The sequence below is a fragment of the Bubalus kerabau genome, chromosome 23, assembly GCF_029407905.1.
Source record: "Bubalus kerabau isolate K-KA32 ecotype Philippines breed swamp buffalo chromosome 23, PCC_UOA_SB_1v2, whole genome shotgun sequence".
NCBI classification, from domain to species: domain Eukaryota; kingdom Metazoa; phylum Chordata; class Mammalia; order Artiodactyla; family Bovidae; genus Bubalus; species Bubalus kerabau.
This window is the reverse complement of record NC_073646.1, coordinates 19,467,692-19,483,910: the sequence shown is the minus strand read 5'-3', so window position 1 is coordinate 19,483,910 and position 16,219 is coordinate 19,467,692. Positions and strand designations below refer to the sequence as shown.

General features: G+C 36.5%; 1 protein-coding gene across 2 annotated transcripts in view; it reads right to left on the bottom strand.

The window, feature by feature from the left end:
• The window catches only part of ACSM3 (acyl-CoA synthetase medium chain family member 3), an 83,289-nt gene that overhangs the window by 54,933 nt on the left and 12,137 nt on the right, over positions 1-16,219 (bottom strand). The window contains exon 1 of one of the 2 annotated variants that reach the window (XM_055562565.1): positions 2,254-2,390. The exons of the other annotated variant lie outside the window; for it this stretch is intronic. The gene's annotated coding sequence lies outside the window, so the exon portion shown is untranslated. Of the gene's footprint in view, positions 1-2,253; positions 2,391-16,219 lie in introns of those variants that run through there. 2 annotated transcript variants of the gene reach the window in all.

Sequence of the window (16,219 nt, the reverse complement as noted above, 5' to 3'; positions counted from 1 at the left end):
AGTAGATGTTTTTCTGGAATTCTCTTGCTTTTTCAGTGATCCAGCAGATGTTGGCAATTTGATCTCTGGTTCCTCTGCCTTTTCTAAAACCAGCTTGAACATCTGGAAGTTCTTGATCCACATATTGTTGAAGCCAGGCTTGGAGAATTTTGAGCATTACTCTGCTGGTGTGTGAGATGAGTGCAATTGTGCAGTAGTTTGAACATTCTTTGGCATTGCCTTTCTTAGGGATTGGAATGAAAACTGGCCTTTTCCAGTCCTGTGGCCACTACTGAGTTTTCCAAATTTGCTGGCATATTGAGTGCAGCAGCACTTTCACAGCATCATCTTTTAGGACTTGAAATGGCTCAACTGGAATTCCATCACCTCCACTAGCTTTGTTCGTAGTGATGTTTCCTAAGGCCCACTTGACTTTGCATTCCAGGATGTCTGGCTCTAGGTGAGTGATCACACCATTGTGATTATCTGGGTTGTGAAGATCTTTTCTGTATAGTTCTGTGTATTCTTTCCACCTCTTCTTAATATCTTCTGCTTCTGTTAGGTCCATACCATTCCTGTCCTTTATTGTGCCCATCTTTGCATGAAATCTTCCCTTGGTATCTCTAATTTTCTTGAAGAGATCTCTAGTCTTTCCCATTCTACTGTTTTCCTCTATTTCCTTTCACTGATCACTGAGGAAAGCTTTCTTATCTCACCTCACTATTCTTTGGAACTGCATTCAAATGGGTATAATCTTTCCTTTCCTCTTTTGCCTTTAGCTTCTTTTCTCTTCTCAGCTATTTGTAAGGCCTCTTCAGACAACCATTTTGTCTTTTTGCATTTCTTTTTCTTGGGGATGGTCTTGATCATCCCATCCTTATTCCCTCAGAAAACCCTATTATTATTTCTATGTATTTTTTCAAAGTTTCTTTATATATATTCAAGCAAATGACTATAGTTTCTTTTTTCTCCACCACTTTTATACCACTTATTTTCCAGAATACGCACAATTTTGTCCATAATTTTTTTTTAATGTAATACAACTTTGGAGGGTTTTCCATATCTGTGCACAGATCTTCCTTATTTTGCTTTTTTGTTTTAAATAGCTGTATGGCATTCCAGAACAGCTGTGCTATAATATCTTAAGCCAGTCCCCTATCTATCTTCATTTGGACTGTTTCCATTATTTTGCAATTAAAGTGAAAATTTCAAAAATTTTCTCCAGTGTATTCAGAATCCTTCAAACATATGTTGAAAAGAAAATTGGCCAGGCATTTGGAGCTTAAAATGGCCTAATCATTTTGTTCTACCAAAAAGAAAATCCCAACATCTTTGTCATCAAAACTAAGACCACCTTTTCCCCAACACAGTTCTTTTCCTATCTTTTCAGTGATTTTAACTTTTCATAACATCCATTTTATAGGCTTTTAGTATTCTTTTTAGGTGATAGAGCTGAGATAATTTCCCAGTGTAAGCCTGGATTTTTATAATGAGCCATAGAAAACTCTTATAATAAAGACAGTACCACTTCTGGCCAGATGAACTTTTCAGGGCCTCATCTGCAATGTAGCCTCTACATCCATATAAGCTGCAGTGCCAAGAGAGTTTTCACCACCCCACATCTCCATAACTATCTTTCCTATCAAGTAATCCAAGCAATAATGGTAGCTTGGCATATATAGCCTGAAAGCAAGGTAAAATCCCTACTATTTTCCCCAACCTAACAAGATCCTGCCTTAAAACTTCTATACAGAGTTTTTAGATCTATGCTTGACCACGTAGCAGAGAAAAGTGGCTGCCCTCAGGTTATTTCCTTGAGTGGGCATGCATGTTTCCTAAAAGTTCCTAGAAAAAGCTTGCATACTTCCTCGATGATGCAGAAGATGGATTCTTATTTGCCACTGAGCAGGGCAGGGAGCTAAGTAGTACAGTGAAAAACTCAGCTGCTACTTGGACTCAATTGAATTTTTTTAAAAAACACTTTAAGAAATTAACAAATGAACATGATTTTTTAAAAAATTAAATAGCATGAAAAGCTTAAAATGAAAAACTTAGCTGCTATGTTTATAGCCTTTTTTTGTGTACATACTCCTGGTCACTTACTCGATAGCATTACATGACAACTGACAAATTCTGATAGAAACACCCCAGCTGCCCAAGATTTCAGTGAGACCATTTTTGATTTGTTGGTCTTGTTTGTTTGCTATCTTTGTTTAAAAGTACATGTGCCAGCCCAGAAAACCTTACTTAGAAGACAGATAAGGTGGTACTCACTAAAGTGACAGATTCTGACACAGCTGGAGATGACGGATGATGGCAGACTTATTTCCTAGAGGAGGATCCCTGAAACTTGAACTCTTGCGTCTGCTTTGGTGGTGGTAATAACGAAAAGAAGAGAGAATAGCCCGACAGTTGGGAAAGGTTAAATTATGCTTAGAAGTGTCTTGCTTGGATTGGTGAAGACATTCTGGAGGGAGGAGCAAACATTCTGGGCTAAGTTTACACTGTAAGTTTACACAATCCCCTGAGGTTACTTATCCCTTTTATAGTTAATAATTTACATACACCACAGGCTTTTGCAGGAATGGGAAAATACTGTATTTATTAGCGGGAAAATGTCCATGGAGTTGATGGAGGGGTTAGTTTCATGAAGGGATTGAGGGAATTTTCTCTCAGAAGAAAGAAAGAAAAGAGGGTGAAAGAAAGCAAAGGGGTTTTGAATAGAAAGGAAAGAAATTAAGGTATAGGTTGCTCTAGGTTACAGTGAACCAGTTGCTATGTTTATCTTTGCACCTGTTGAACCGGTCAGGACTAAGAATAAATAGTATCAGCTTGCTCTTCCGTTTACATCCTTCAACACTTTCTAGTTCACGCCAGGTAAAAATTCAAGTCTTTACATGGACTCCAAGAAACTGCATGATCTGACACAGTGTCCTTTCTGACCCACTGCCCTCTCCTTCACTCCCTCAGTCTGCTGCAGCCACATCAGCCCCCTTACTTTTCTTGTAACATATGTATTCCAGCCTTTGGATCTTTGAACTTACAGTTCCCACTGCCTAGAACACTCTTCCCTGGACTATTGCCTTCACCAAATCCCTCTTTTATGAGATGTCCTCTCAAAGAGGTCTTCCCTTACCACATTTTCTAAAATAGCATCCCTCATTTTTGTCTCTTTACCCTGTTTTAACTGTTCACATCTCTTACTACCACCCTTACAAGTAAGCAATTCTTTTTTCCATGGATGTATCACTATTATCTAGATCAGTTGTTGGCAAATCTTAGGCATTCAATAAATATTTGATGGGAAAATGAAAAGATAAATGACTTGGTTACATATGACAAAAACCCAAATCAAAATCACTTAAACAAGATGAGGCATTTATTTGTCCCTTTTTAGTTCTAGGAGTTTGTTGTTGTTGATTCCTTGGGATTTTCCATGTAGATAATTATATCATCTACAAGTAGGGACAGGTTTACTTCTTCCTTTCAGATATATGCCTTTTACTTCCCGTCTTGTCTTACTAGACTGCCTAGAATTTCCAGCACTATGTTGATTAAGAGTGTTGAGAGCAGACATCCCTGCCTTGTTCCTGATACTAATGGGAAAACATTCAGTCCCTCATATTTAACTTGATAAAGAGCATCTACAAAAAACTTTATCAAGTGTAGGAAATTCTCCTATGTATTCCTATTTTCCTGAGAGTTTTTATTATCAATAAGTCTTGAATTTTGGTAAACGTCTTTTATGCATCAATTAACACCATCATCTGATTTTTTCTTCTTTACCCTGTCAATAAGGTAGATTATGTTGATTGATTTTTAAACATTAAACAGCCTCGCTTCCTTGGAATAAACCCCACTTCATCCTTTTGTATAATTATTTTCATATATTACCAAATTCTATAGTTTATTTTTCTTGCCAAAGTTTAGAACTTTTTAACCATTCTTTGAAGAAAGACCTGCCCTAGTTTTCTCAACTTCTGAGATTCTGATGACACAAATGTTACTTTTTTTTTAATGATAGTCCCACAGATCTCTGGGGCCCTGATATATTTTTTTAATTATATGCATTTCAGGTGTACAGCATTATAGTTCAGCATCTATATACACTACAGAGTGATCACTACTACAAGACTAGTTACCATCCATCAGCATACAGTTGACTTTTGCATTTCACCTGCCCTAAACCACCTTACCCTCTGGTAACCACTGTTTTGTTCTCTGTACCTGTGAGTTTTTCACTTATTTGTTTTATATTCCTGACCCAGGGATCAAACCCGTGTCTCCTGCATTACATGCAGATTCTTTACTATCTGAGCCACCAGGGAAGCCATCCATACATGAATAAAAATCATATGGTATTTTTCTTTCTCTGTCTGCCTTACTTTACTTAGCATAATACCTCAAAGTCAATCCATGTTGTCACAAATGGCAGGATTACATTCATTTCTATGATTGAGTAGTATTCTATTTAAACACACACATACATATATGAACATATATATGTTTATCCATATGTGTTACCTTCTTTTTCCATTTATCTATAAATAAGCACTTAGGTTGTTTCCATATATTTTCTGTTGTAAATAATTCTGCAATAACATAAGGATGCATATATCTTTTCAAATTAGTGGCTTTTTTGTTCTTCAGATAAACACGCGGAAGTAAAATAGCTGAATCATATGGTAGTTCTATTCATAATTTTTTGAAAAATCTCCATACTGTTTTCCATAGGACTGTACCCATAAACTGTGTAAGAGGGTTCCCTTTCCTCCACGTCCTCTCCAACATTTGTTATTCCTTATCTTTTTGATGATAGTCATAGGTGTGAAGATCTTACTGTGGTTTTGATTTGAATTTACCTGATAATCAGCAATATTGAACATCTTTCCCTCTTCTCTGTGTCTTCTTTGGAAAAATGTCTATTCAGATTCTGTACCCATTTTTCACCTACTTTTTTTTTTTTTTTGTCACTGGGTTAAATGAGTTCTTTATATATTTTGGATATTAGCACTTGTTAGATATATGATTTGCAAATATCCTCTCCCATTTTAGTCTGTTGCCTTTTCATCTTGATAATGGGTTCTTTCACTGTGCAGAAGCTTTTTAGTTTGATGTAGTCCATTTGTTTATTTTTGCTTTTGTTTCCTTTAATTTGGAGTTAGAGCCACAAAAATATCATTAAGACCCATGTCAATGAAGATATTGCCTATGTTTTTTGTCTAGAAATTTTATTATTTCAGTTATTACAGGTATTACAAGCTTTTAATCCCTTTTTAGCTTTTGTGTATGATGTATCAGCTCAGTTCAGTTGCTCAATCATGTCCAACTCTTTGCGACCCCATGGACTGCAGTACACCAGGCTTTCCTATCCTTTACCAACTCCAGGAGCTTGCTCAGACTCATGTCCATCAAGTCAATGATGGCATCCAACTATCTCATCCTCTGTTATCCCCTTCTCCTCCTGCCTTCAATCTTTCCCAGCAACAGGGTCTTTTCCAATGAGTCAGTTCTTTGCATCAGGTGGCCAAAGTATTGGAGCTTCAGCTTCAGTATCAGTCCTTCCAGTGAATATTCATGATTAATTTCCTTTAGGATCTGCTTTGATCTCCTTGCAGTCCAAGGGACTCTCATGAGTCTTCTCCAACACCACAGCTCAAAAGCATCACTTCTTTGGTGCTCAGCTTTCTTTATAGTCAGTTTTCTTGTCCATACATGACTACTGGAAAAACCATAGATTTGACTAGACAGACCTTTGTTGGCAAAGTAATGTCTCTGCTTTTTAATATGCTGTCTAAGTTGGTCATAGCTTTTCTCCCAAGAAGCAAGCGTCATTTAATTTCATGGCTGCAGTCACCATCTGCAGTGATTTTGGAGCCCAAATGTAATAGTCTAATTTCATTCTTTTGCATGTGGCTGTCCAGTTTTCCCAGCACTATTTATTGAGGAGACTGTCCTTTCTCCATAATATGTTCTTTTCTCCTTTGTTGCAAATTAATTGTCTATATATGTGTAGGTATATTTCTGGGCTCTCACTTCTGTTCCATTGATCTATGTGTCAGTTATTGTGCCAGTACCATACTGTTTTTATTACTATAGTTTTGTGGTATAGTTTGATCAGAAAGTGTGATACCTTGAACTTTTTTCTTCTTTCTCAAGATTTTTTGGTTATTATTCTTTCCTGGCTCCAAGTAAAATTTAGAATTATTTATTCTAGTCATGTGAAATATGCCATTGGCATATTGGTAGAGATTACATTGAATCTGTAGATTGTTTTAAGTAATATGAACATTTTAAAAATATTATTCTTACGTCTCATGAGCATTATATATCTTTGCATTTCTTTCTACTATTTCTTTCCACAATGTCTTATAGTTTTCAGTGTACAGGTTTTTCACCTCCTTGGTTATGTTTATTAGTAGGTATTTTATTCTATTTCATGCAAATGTAAGTGGGATTATTTTCTTAATTATCTTTCTGATAGTTTGTTACTAATGTATAGATGCCACTGGTTTTTATATATTGATTTTGTATTCTTTGGTTTTACTGAATTTGTTTGTTAGTCCTAATTGTTTTCTTTTGGTGCAGTCTTTAGGGTCTATAGGATCATGTCATCTGCAAATGATGATAGTTTTACTTTTTCTTCTCTGACTTAGATGCCTTTCATTCCTTTTACTTGCCTAATTGTCAGGGCTATGACTTCAAATATTATGTTGAATAAAAATGATGTAAAAAGGGCATCCTTGTCTTTTTCCTGATGTATGATGTTAATATTTGTTTTATGTATCTTGATGTTTCTATGTTGGATGCATATGAAAATTATATCTTCTTGCTGAATTGGTCACTTTATCATATGTAATGCTCTTCTTTGTCTTTTTTGAAAATTTTTGTTTGAAAGTCTATTTTGTGTGATATGAGTATAGATACTCCAGCTTTTCATTTCCATTTACTGGAATATCTTTTTATCTCTTCACTTTCAGTCCCTGTGTGTCCTTACTTCTGAAATGAGTCCCTTTTAGGCAACACATCAGTGTATTTTGTTTTTTTTTATTCATTCAGCCACTTGTGTCTTTTGATTGGTGAATTTAGCCCATTTACATTTAAAGTAATTATGAATAGGTGTGTGCTTATTGCCACTGTGTTGATTATTTTCTGGTTCTTTTTGTGTTTCCTCTCTGTTCTTTTTTCTCTTTCTCTCTACCCTTATATTTTGCTGGTTTTCTTTAGTGTTATATTTAAATTCTTTTGTATATTTACTATAAGTTTATTCTTTGTAGTTACCATAAGATTCACACACAACATTCTATTAAAAAGCAGTCTGTTTTATAGCAACTTAAATTTTAGCACATTCCAAAGCTTTATGTTTTCACTTCCCATCCCAACACTTTATTCTTTTGATGATACATTTTATATCTTTTTATTTGATGTATTACTTAACTAATTATTTTAACTTTGGTTTATTTTACTACTTTTATCTCTCAATCTTTTTGCTTGCTTTATAGGTAACTTATTCACTACCTTTATTATACATTTACATTTTATAGTGAGATTTTAATTTTCATGTGTTTTCTAATTATTGTAGTGTCAGTTTAATGGTGATTAAATCCTTTTGTTTTGGTTTACCTAGGAAACTCTTAATCTATCCTTCTATTCTTTTTAATGATAAACTTCTTGGGTAGAGAATTCTTGGTTGGAAGTTTTTTCCTTTTAGCACTTTAAATAGCTCATGCCACTCCCTTCTGGCCTATAAAGTTTCTGCTGAAAAATCTGCTGATACCCTTATAGGGTTTCCCTTGCACATAACAAGTTGTTTTTCTCTTGCTGATTTTACAGTTTCTTCTTTATTCTTAACTTTTAACATTTTAATTACAGTCTTGATGTGTTTATCTTTACATTCAACTTTTTTTCCCCTGAGATTCATCTTATTTGTAATTCCAGAGTTTCCTGGTTCCAGATGTCTGTTTCCTTCCCCAAATTATAGATGTTTAGCCACTATTTCTTCAAATAATTTTTTCTAGACCTCTTCTCTTTCTCTCTCCCATCCTGTCACTCCTATATTGTGAATATTAATATCCTTGATGTTGTCCCAGAGGTTCCTTAATTTATCTTTACTTTTTAAAATTTTCTTTTTTATTTTTCTCTCTTGTCTGAGTTCATCACTTAGTCTTCCAGCTCACTTATTCATTCTTCTATCTTATCCAGTCTGGTGCTCAACACCTCTAGTATATTTTTCAGTTCATTATAACTTCTGTCTGATATTTTTAGATATTTTCTGTCTGTTTTTTAAGTTCTCACTGTGTTTGTCCATTCATCTTCCAAGTTCAATGTACATGTTTAGAAAGATTAACTTAAACTCTTTATTGAGTAGATTGCTTGTGCCTGTTTCACTTGGTTCTTTTTCTGAGGTTTCATTTTGTTCTTTCAACTGGAATATATTTCTTCATCCCCTCATTTTTCCTAATTCTCCGTGTTTGTTTCTATGTAGTAGATAAAATCATCTACCTCTCTGAATCTTGAAGGAGTGACTTACGTAGGAGACGTCCTATGGGGCTCAGAAGTGCAGTCCCACCTGGCCACAGAGCGAGGTGCTCAAGAAGTATCTTTTATGTAGGCTATGTTCACCTTCCTTTGTGTAGAGCTGCCACTGCTACTGTGGCATGCTAGTGGGTGAGGATGGCCCCTAGCTGCAGGGCCAGGACATGGCTGCTGCCAGGCACTGGTGGGCAGAGTTATCGCTTGGCAAGTATAAGGCCCAGCTGAGGCACAGATGTGTGCCTAGCTCTTGACAGAGTGCAGTTACAGGTGCTAGCAGGGTTAGAGGGAGAATTTCAAAATGGCACCTGCCAGCTTCAGTATTGACAACATAGCCTGGGATAGCAAAAATGATTTACACCAGTGTCTCAATCCCCAGGGAGCATCCCAACAGGTTCTTGACTCCCCAGCAGATGCTTCAAGATTAGTGGTTGCATCCCATTCACCTATGATCCTTGTGCTTTTCAATCTGGTGTTCTTGTGCTGGGTTTTGGGTTGAGTGAGACTGTGAACAAGCCCTTTTAAGAGTGGATTTTCTGTTCCATTTAGTTCTATAGTTTTCCTGGGTAATTTCCCCATTGGTTTTCAAAGCCAGGTGTTTTGAGAGCTTGTCTCTTTTGTGTAGGATCAATGGATTAAGATGCCTCATGTTGAGCTCAAATCTCTAACTCCTGAGGGAAAATAAATATAGTTTTGTAAGCCTTCCCATCTGTGGATCACCATGGCTAGGGTGTGGTTTTCTTCTTTGGTGAGTCTGTATCTGTTTCTCCTACCACCTTGGTACTGTCCTTTTACTCTTTGTTTTGGGTACTCTGCTTACCAAATTTTCAGGACCTTTTCAGGAGAGTGATAAAACTGCCCTAAAACTCAGCAGTGGAAAAACTAAGATCATGGCATCTGGGCCTGTCACTTCATGGCAAACAGAAGGGGAAAAAGTGGAAACAGTGACATATTTTATTTTTTAGGCTCCAAAATCACTGTGGACAGTGACTACAACCATGAAATTAAAAGGCATTTGCTCCTTGGAAGGAAAGCTATTACAAACCTAGACAATGTATTAAAAAGCAGAGATATCACTTTGCCAACAAAGGTCTGTATAGTCAAAGCTGAGGTTTTTCCAATAGTCATATATGGATGTGAGAGTTTGACCATAAGGAGGGCTGAGCCCTGAGAATTAATGCTTTCAAACTGTGATGCTAGAGAAGACTCTTAAGAATCTCTTGGACAGCAAGAACATCAAACCAATCAATCCTAAAGGAAATCGACCCTGAATATTCCTTGGAAGGACTGATGTTGAAGCTGAAGCTTCATTACTTTTGCCACATGATGCAAAGACCCATTCTTTGGACAAGACCAATGTTGGGGAAGGTTAAACACAAAAGAAGAAGGAGGCAGCAGAGGATAAGATTGTTAGATAGCATCACCAACTCAATGGACATGAATTTGAGCAAAATCTGGGAGGCAGTGGAGGACAAGGGAGCCTAGCATGGCAGGCTGCAGTCTATGGTTGCAAAGAGTCGAACTTGACTTAGCAAAAGCAGTAACAGCAAACTTTGATGTATTCATGGGAGCCACCTTGAAACCCCCCTTTTATATATTGTTTTCTTTCTGTCATAAATATTGGGTAACTTCTATTGTTCTACCTTCCAGGTCACTGATTTTTTTAATGTTCCTTTCATCTGTTTTTTAGTCCATCTAAATAGCTTTTTATTTCTCTTATTGTATTTCTTATTTGTAAACTTTCCTTTTGATTATTCTTTTTTTTTTTCATACTGTACAATTCCATTTATCTGACATGTTTGAGATGACATTATTACAGAAGTGGAAAACACATCACATAGTAGTTGTGGGGGCACATTAAGGAGAGGGTCAGGGTGGGAGGTGAGGGATGTGGGTATAATAAGTCAACATGAGGGATCCTTGAGGTGATGGAAGTACCTTCTTTCTTGATTGTACCAAGTCAATATCATGGTAGTGACATTGTGCTATAAAATTTTGCACAATATGATAAAGTGGTAAAGGAAAGTGGGTAAAGGATACATGGAATCTACCTGTATTACCTCTTACAATTCACATGACTCTACAGTTGAGTTCAGTTAAGTTGCTCAGTCGTATCCTATGGACTGCAGCATGCCAGGATTCCCTGTCCATCACCAACTCCCAGAGCTTGCATGTCCATTGAGTCAGTGATGGTGGATGGCATCACCGACTTGATGGACATGAGTTTTGAGCAAGCTCCAGGAGTTGATGATGGACAGGCAAGGTGTGATTCAGTCCATGGGGGTCACAAAGAGTTGGTCATGACTGAGCGACTGAACTGAACTGATGCTTAATTCTAGGCTGAGAAATTTTCTTTCAGAAAGTACATCTTTCTAGAAATTATTTAAAATTTTATGTTTGCCAAATTACAGAATGATAATGTAAAAATTCAAGGGATTTGATTTAGGTCATACCTGAATGGTCTAGTGGTTTTCCCCACTTTCTTCAATTTAAGTCTGAATTTGGTAATAAGGAGTTCATGATCTGAGCCACAGTCAGCTCCCGGTCTTGTTTTTGCTGGCTGTATAGAGCTTCTCCATCTTTGACTGCAAAGAATATAATCAATCTGATTTCGGTGTTGACCATCTGGTGATGTCCATGTGTAAAGTCTTCTCTTGTGTTGTTGGACAAGAGTGTTTGCTATGACCAGTGCATTCTCTTGGCAAAACTCTATTAGCCTTTGCCCTGCTTCATTCTGTATTCCAAGGCCAAATTTGCCTGTTACTCCAATTGTTTCTTGACTTCCTACTTTTGCATTCCAGTCCCCTGTAATGAAAGGGACATCTTTTTTGGATGTTAGTTCAATTGGCTTAAAGCTCAACATTCATAAAACTAAGATCATGGCATCTGGTCCCATCACTTCATGGGAGATAGATGGGGAAACAGTGGCAGACTTTATTTTGGGGGGCTCCAAAATCACTGCAGATGGTGATTGCAGCCATGAAATTAAAAGACGCTTACTCCTTGGAAGGAAAGTTATGACCAACCTAGATAGCATATTCAAAAGCAGAGACATTACTTTGCCAACAAAGGTCCATCTGGTCAAGGCTGTGGTTTTTCCTGTAGTCATGTATGGATGCAAGAGTTGAACTGTGAAGAGGGCTGAGCACTGAAGAATTGATGCTTTTGAACTGTGGTGTTGAAGACTCTTGAGAGTCCCTTGGACTGCAAGGAGATCCAACCAGTCCATGCTAAAGGAGATCAGCCGTGGGTGTTCTTTGGAAGGAATGATGCTAAAGCTGAAACTCCAATACTTTGGCCACCTCATGCAAAGAGTTGACTCATTGGAAAAGACTCTGATGCTGGGAGGGATTGGGGGCAGGAGGAGAAGGGAACGAGAGAAGATGACATGGCTGGATGGCATCACTGACTCTATGGACATGAGTTTGAGTGAACTCCGGGAGTTGGTGATGGACAGAGAGGCCTGGCGTGCTGCGATTCATGGGGTCACAAAGAGTCGGACACGACTGAGCGACTAAACTGAACTGAATGTAAAAAATAGTTTATGATCATGTACTTTTTAGTTTTCATTCAAAATTAAAGATTTCTGAGGGTTAAAAATTCTAATATATGTGATTAAAGCTATTGGAAATTATAAGGGAAACATTTCTATGTGCATGGGAAGTAGGACATGTGTTTTCAGTAAAAGAAGATTCGTGACAAAGAAATCTTTGGAAAGGAATATTTTTGTGTAGTCAGAACTGGCTAAGATTTGAATTTAACTAAGTATAAGGGTTTTAATACCAAAAATAAACTGCTGTAAAATTATCATTTGGTTTTCTCTCTGCTGTAAGGACAAAGTCTTTTGGGCTCTTGGTTTGCTCTTGATAACAGATTACAAAAGATTTTTATTTACCTTTCAAAAGCATCTTCCTAAAAACAGGAATTCTGTGTTTTGTCAAATAAGTTTCTGTGTTCAGAAATCCTAATCTTCTCTATTAAAAAAGCTAAAGTTAAAAAGAAATCTATTTAACTTTCTGTATTTGCCTTAACATTTTCTGTTGTCACTTTAGTTGAATGGGTAACTAAGTGCTGTTTCACAGTGACCTATGATCCTATTTAACCAAGTTATTTTAAAACCTTTGTTGAGATCTTGTGACAAACTTCCCCAAATCAAATTCTGTATGTAGTCCTTTTTGACCGCAAAGTAACTTTGAAAATTTCCAAAGCGTCTCTAAAACATTTCAAAAGATTTTTTCTCTCTCCTTATAAAAAGGTAGAGAGCTTATTTAGGCTTATTTGGTATGTTAAGAGGCCCTTTCCTGATTCTTAGACAGCAATACCATAGAAATGAATATTGCTTCCATAAGACTTTAAGACAAGCAAAGCTTTTTATTAAAAGAGATAGCGTGTGCTCAAAGGAAAAGGTGGGAACAAAAGTGCCAACTCGAGGGATAGAATGGGCAGGTTGCTTTTATAACCAAAGGGCAAGTTTGTCTCATGATCACTGATAATTTCCAGAAACTGTCAGACCTCTTGATAAGTAGTAGATGGCTTCAAGGTGGCTATCAGGAATAGGGAGTGTTTCTATTAGGGAAGAGGAGTGCATGAGAATTTTCTGCAAGAAAACATCAAAAGACATAAAGTTATAGTTTATAGTTGAATTTCTAGGTACACTCCTTAGTGTAACAGAGATAAAGTTAATATTTTATTTCTGATTCTTGTCTCTGGGACTCAGACCCCAGGGCCTCTGTGCATTAGCTTCTAAGGTCTGTTTTGCCCAAGCCCGTTTCTCAGTTCTTTTCCAAAATAGCTATACTCTTGTCTTCCTGTCTCAAAATTACATGGGAAGTAGTGTCAAATAAGTAACACAAAGCCTTCTTTATGTTTTGTTTATATGGGTTAGATTTGTTTCAGAAATTGTATGACATTCCTGGAAATCTGATGTGTCCTGGTAGTATCAGTCATAATTCTACGTATCCTGGAAATCTGATGTGTCCTAGTGTATCGGTCATAATTCTAGTTATTATCTTAAAATGTTGTTTGTCACAGATATAACCAAATTTCCTTATTAATTCCATTATAATGAACTCTCGTCCTAATGGGCATTTTAAACTCTTTGTCATTTGCAGAGAATTATTGTTTTACTCTGATGCTTTTACAAAAGCCCTCCTGCAAAAGTGAATTTTCAAAGAGAATTCATGGAAAAGAACTTTGACAAGTGCAGTTTTCTGCTAACTTTAAGATCATAAAACTGAACTGGTAATTCTTTTTTCTTCCTAGTTTCTTCTAGAACCAGGAGGAAAAGAGGATTCAAGAATAAGAATTAATAACATCAGAGTGAATAAGCTGAGGAGGATAATTACAGTTCTTATGACTTTTTTTTGGAAACATTGCCAGTTCCCTAATATTTTCCTATTCCAGATTTAAGTAAATGTTTTTTCCTAAGCTATTTGGACTTACATCAATTTGATAAAATATACCTTTGTAAACAAAGATGAAACATTTACTTTTTCTCCCTACCTGTCTCCAATATATGGAAACTGTTTAGTGTTCTTTTCTGGCAACATAGTTATTTACATAAGTTCAATAAAAATCTGCTATCCTGTAACAGGACAATTAGAAACATTGTAATTAGAATCAATGCTTTGACTGTAATAACATTTGAAATAAATATGAATAGACTCAGCTATGATCAGACAGCTTTAAGGACTTACTTGAACTTTAGTTTGGTTTCCTGGCCTTGAAAGTTTAAATTTATAAAAAGTTCTAGCAAAGCAGTCTTCAAAGGAATTTATATGGCCAATCACTATTCTTATTGTATTTATGTAAATATTTAGGCTAAGTCTCATGTAAACATTAGTTTTACTTTAATTATCCTAGAAAAAAAAAGAAAAGAAAAACAGGAGCAATTGAAAGAGAAAAATTATGTTTGCACTTTTTTTGTTGATGTTAGATTATAATCCTGTTAATCAACTTTGGAGTTTTCTTTTATACTTGTAAACTGGACGGGATTCTTTCTTTCTTCCTTTCTTTGGCTATGTAGTTTGTGGGATCTTAGTTCCTTGACCAGAGATTGAACCTAGGTCACCAGACTGAAAGTGCTAAGTCCTAACTGGACTGCTGGGGAATTCCCTGGACTGGATTTTAAATTCTTCCAGCTTCCTGAAATCTGGCTACAAGTCTCCAAACAAACATTTACATTTTTTCCCCCATCCTTCTCATTTGGAGATAGTAAGAACCAAGACTGCTCTTAAATCTCCTTGGAAGAGACTGTTTCAGGTCCTCTTCACTATCCAGGTGGCAGCCAAACTTCAGGGACTTGAACTTTGTATGTACGTCTCACAGCTAAAGAAGGCTCTACCTGACATCTGATCCAATAGAAACACTAGAGAATGCCAAATCAAATTGACTGGGAAAATAAGTAGCTGACATCAAAGTAGACCGCTTCCTTCCAAGATGCCAGATTAGGACTTAATACTTTAACAAGATATAAAACCCTCTCTTTTTCTCTTTCTTCCTTTAGCCTGGAAAGATGACACCATTGACTGTATCTCCCAGGCCTTTGTTAAGGAGAGGGAGGGTGTAGGTAATTTCTCAGACTGATGGATTTGTCATTAAAAAAAAAAAAATCATATCTGCACTGGCTGCCAGAGAACCCCTATCTCTGCTTAACTACTGTAAACTTGGGGAATTTTGCATTCAGGATCTATACAAAGAAAGGAATATAAAGTAAGGGTAACCAGAACCCTTATACAAATTCAAATAGAAATTACCAGGAGGCATTCAAGATTCAAAATTAGCTCCCTTTGATAGATTCTTACTTCCCTACATACAAGGAGCCTCTCCTTACTCTTAAAAATGTTGCAGGATCTGCTGCTTTAGCAATAATTGTCTAACAAAATCTTTAGATTCTTTGGCCAAAGTTGTTCTTGATAATAGGTTAGCCCTTGATTGCCTTTTAGCTGAACAAGGAAGTGTCTGTGTTGTAGCCAACACACCCACTGCATGTAGATGAACATTTCTGAGGAGGTTAAAATTTAGTTACATGAAACCACTGAAATGATCCAACTTGGCTTAAAAAGATGACTACTTTAGAGTGTTTTTTCAACTTATTTGATTTTGATTGGGTTTCGTCCTTAGGGACCATGGTTCCACAGTACACACCAAATGTTGGGAATTATCCTGTTTATAATAATTACAATAATCTCCCTGGTTCCTTGTAGTCTTTCAAAAGCTCACAACATTCTCCATGAATGTAATTCTAACTGGTCAATAAGAAATTTATTGATCAGCACCAATGAAGTAATCCTTTCCATCCCCAAAAGAAAGATGAAGTCATCTGCCACTTAGACCCATTTGTTCCCCACAGATAAATCTGAAGTAATAGTTTTTGTCTATGATTTCCTTGTCTTGCTTTTAAACACTTTTCCCTCTCTGTAGTTCTTTGGTGTTCCTCTCTGTTTGCTAGATGGGACACTTTTCAATTCATAAATTGTGCAATAAAACCAATTAGAGCTTTAAAATTTACCCAGTGTATTTTGTTAACACTGCATCCCTCATTTTACAGAGAGATCTGTTTTCTCTGGAAGTAGATCAGGTTTTCTTCTCAAGCATGCAACTCAAGTATAATAACCACCCTCACTCCAAGTTTAATCCCAGAGAATAATCCATTGCACTTGAGTCATCTTCTGATTATTTGAAACGAAGTCTCCTGGAGAATTCTAAC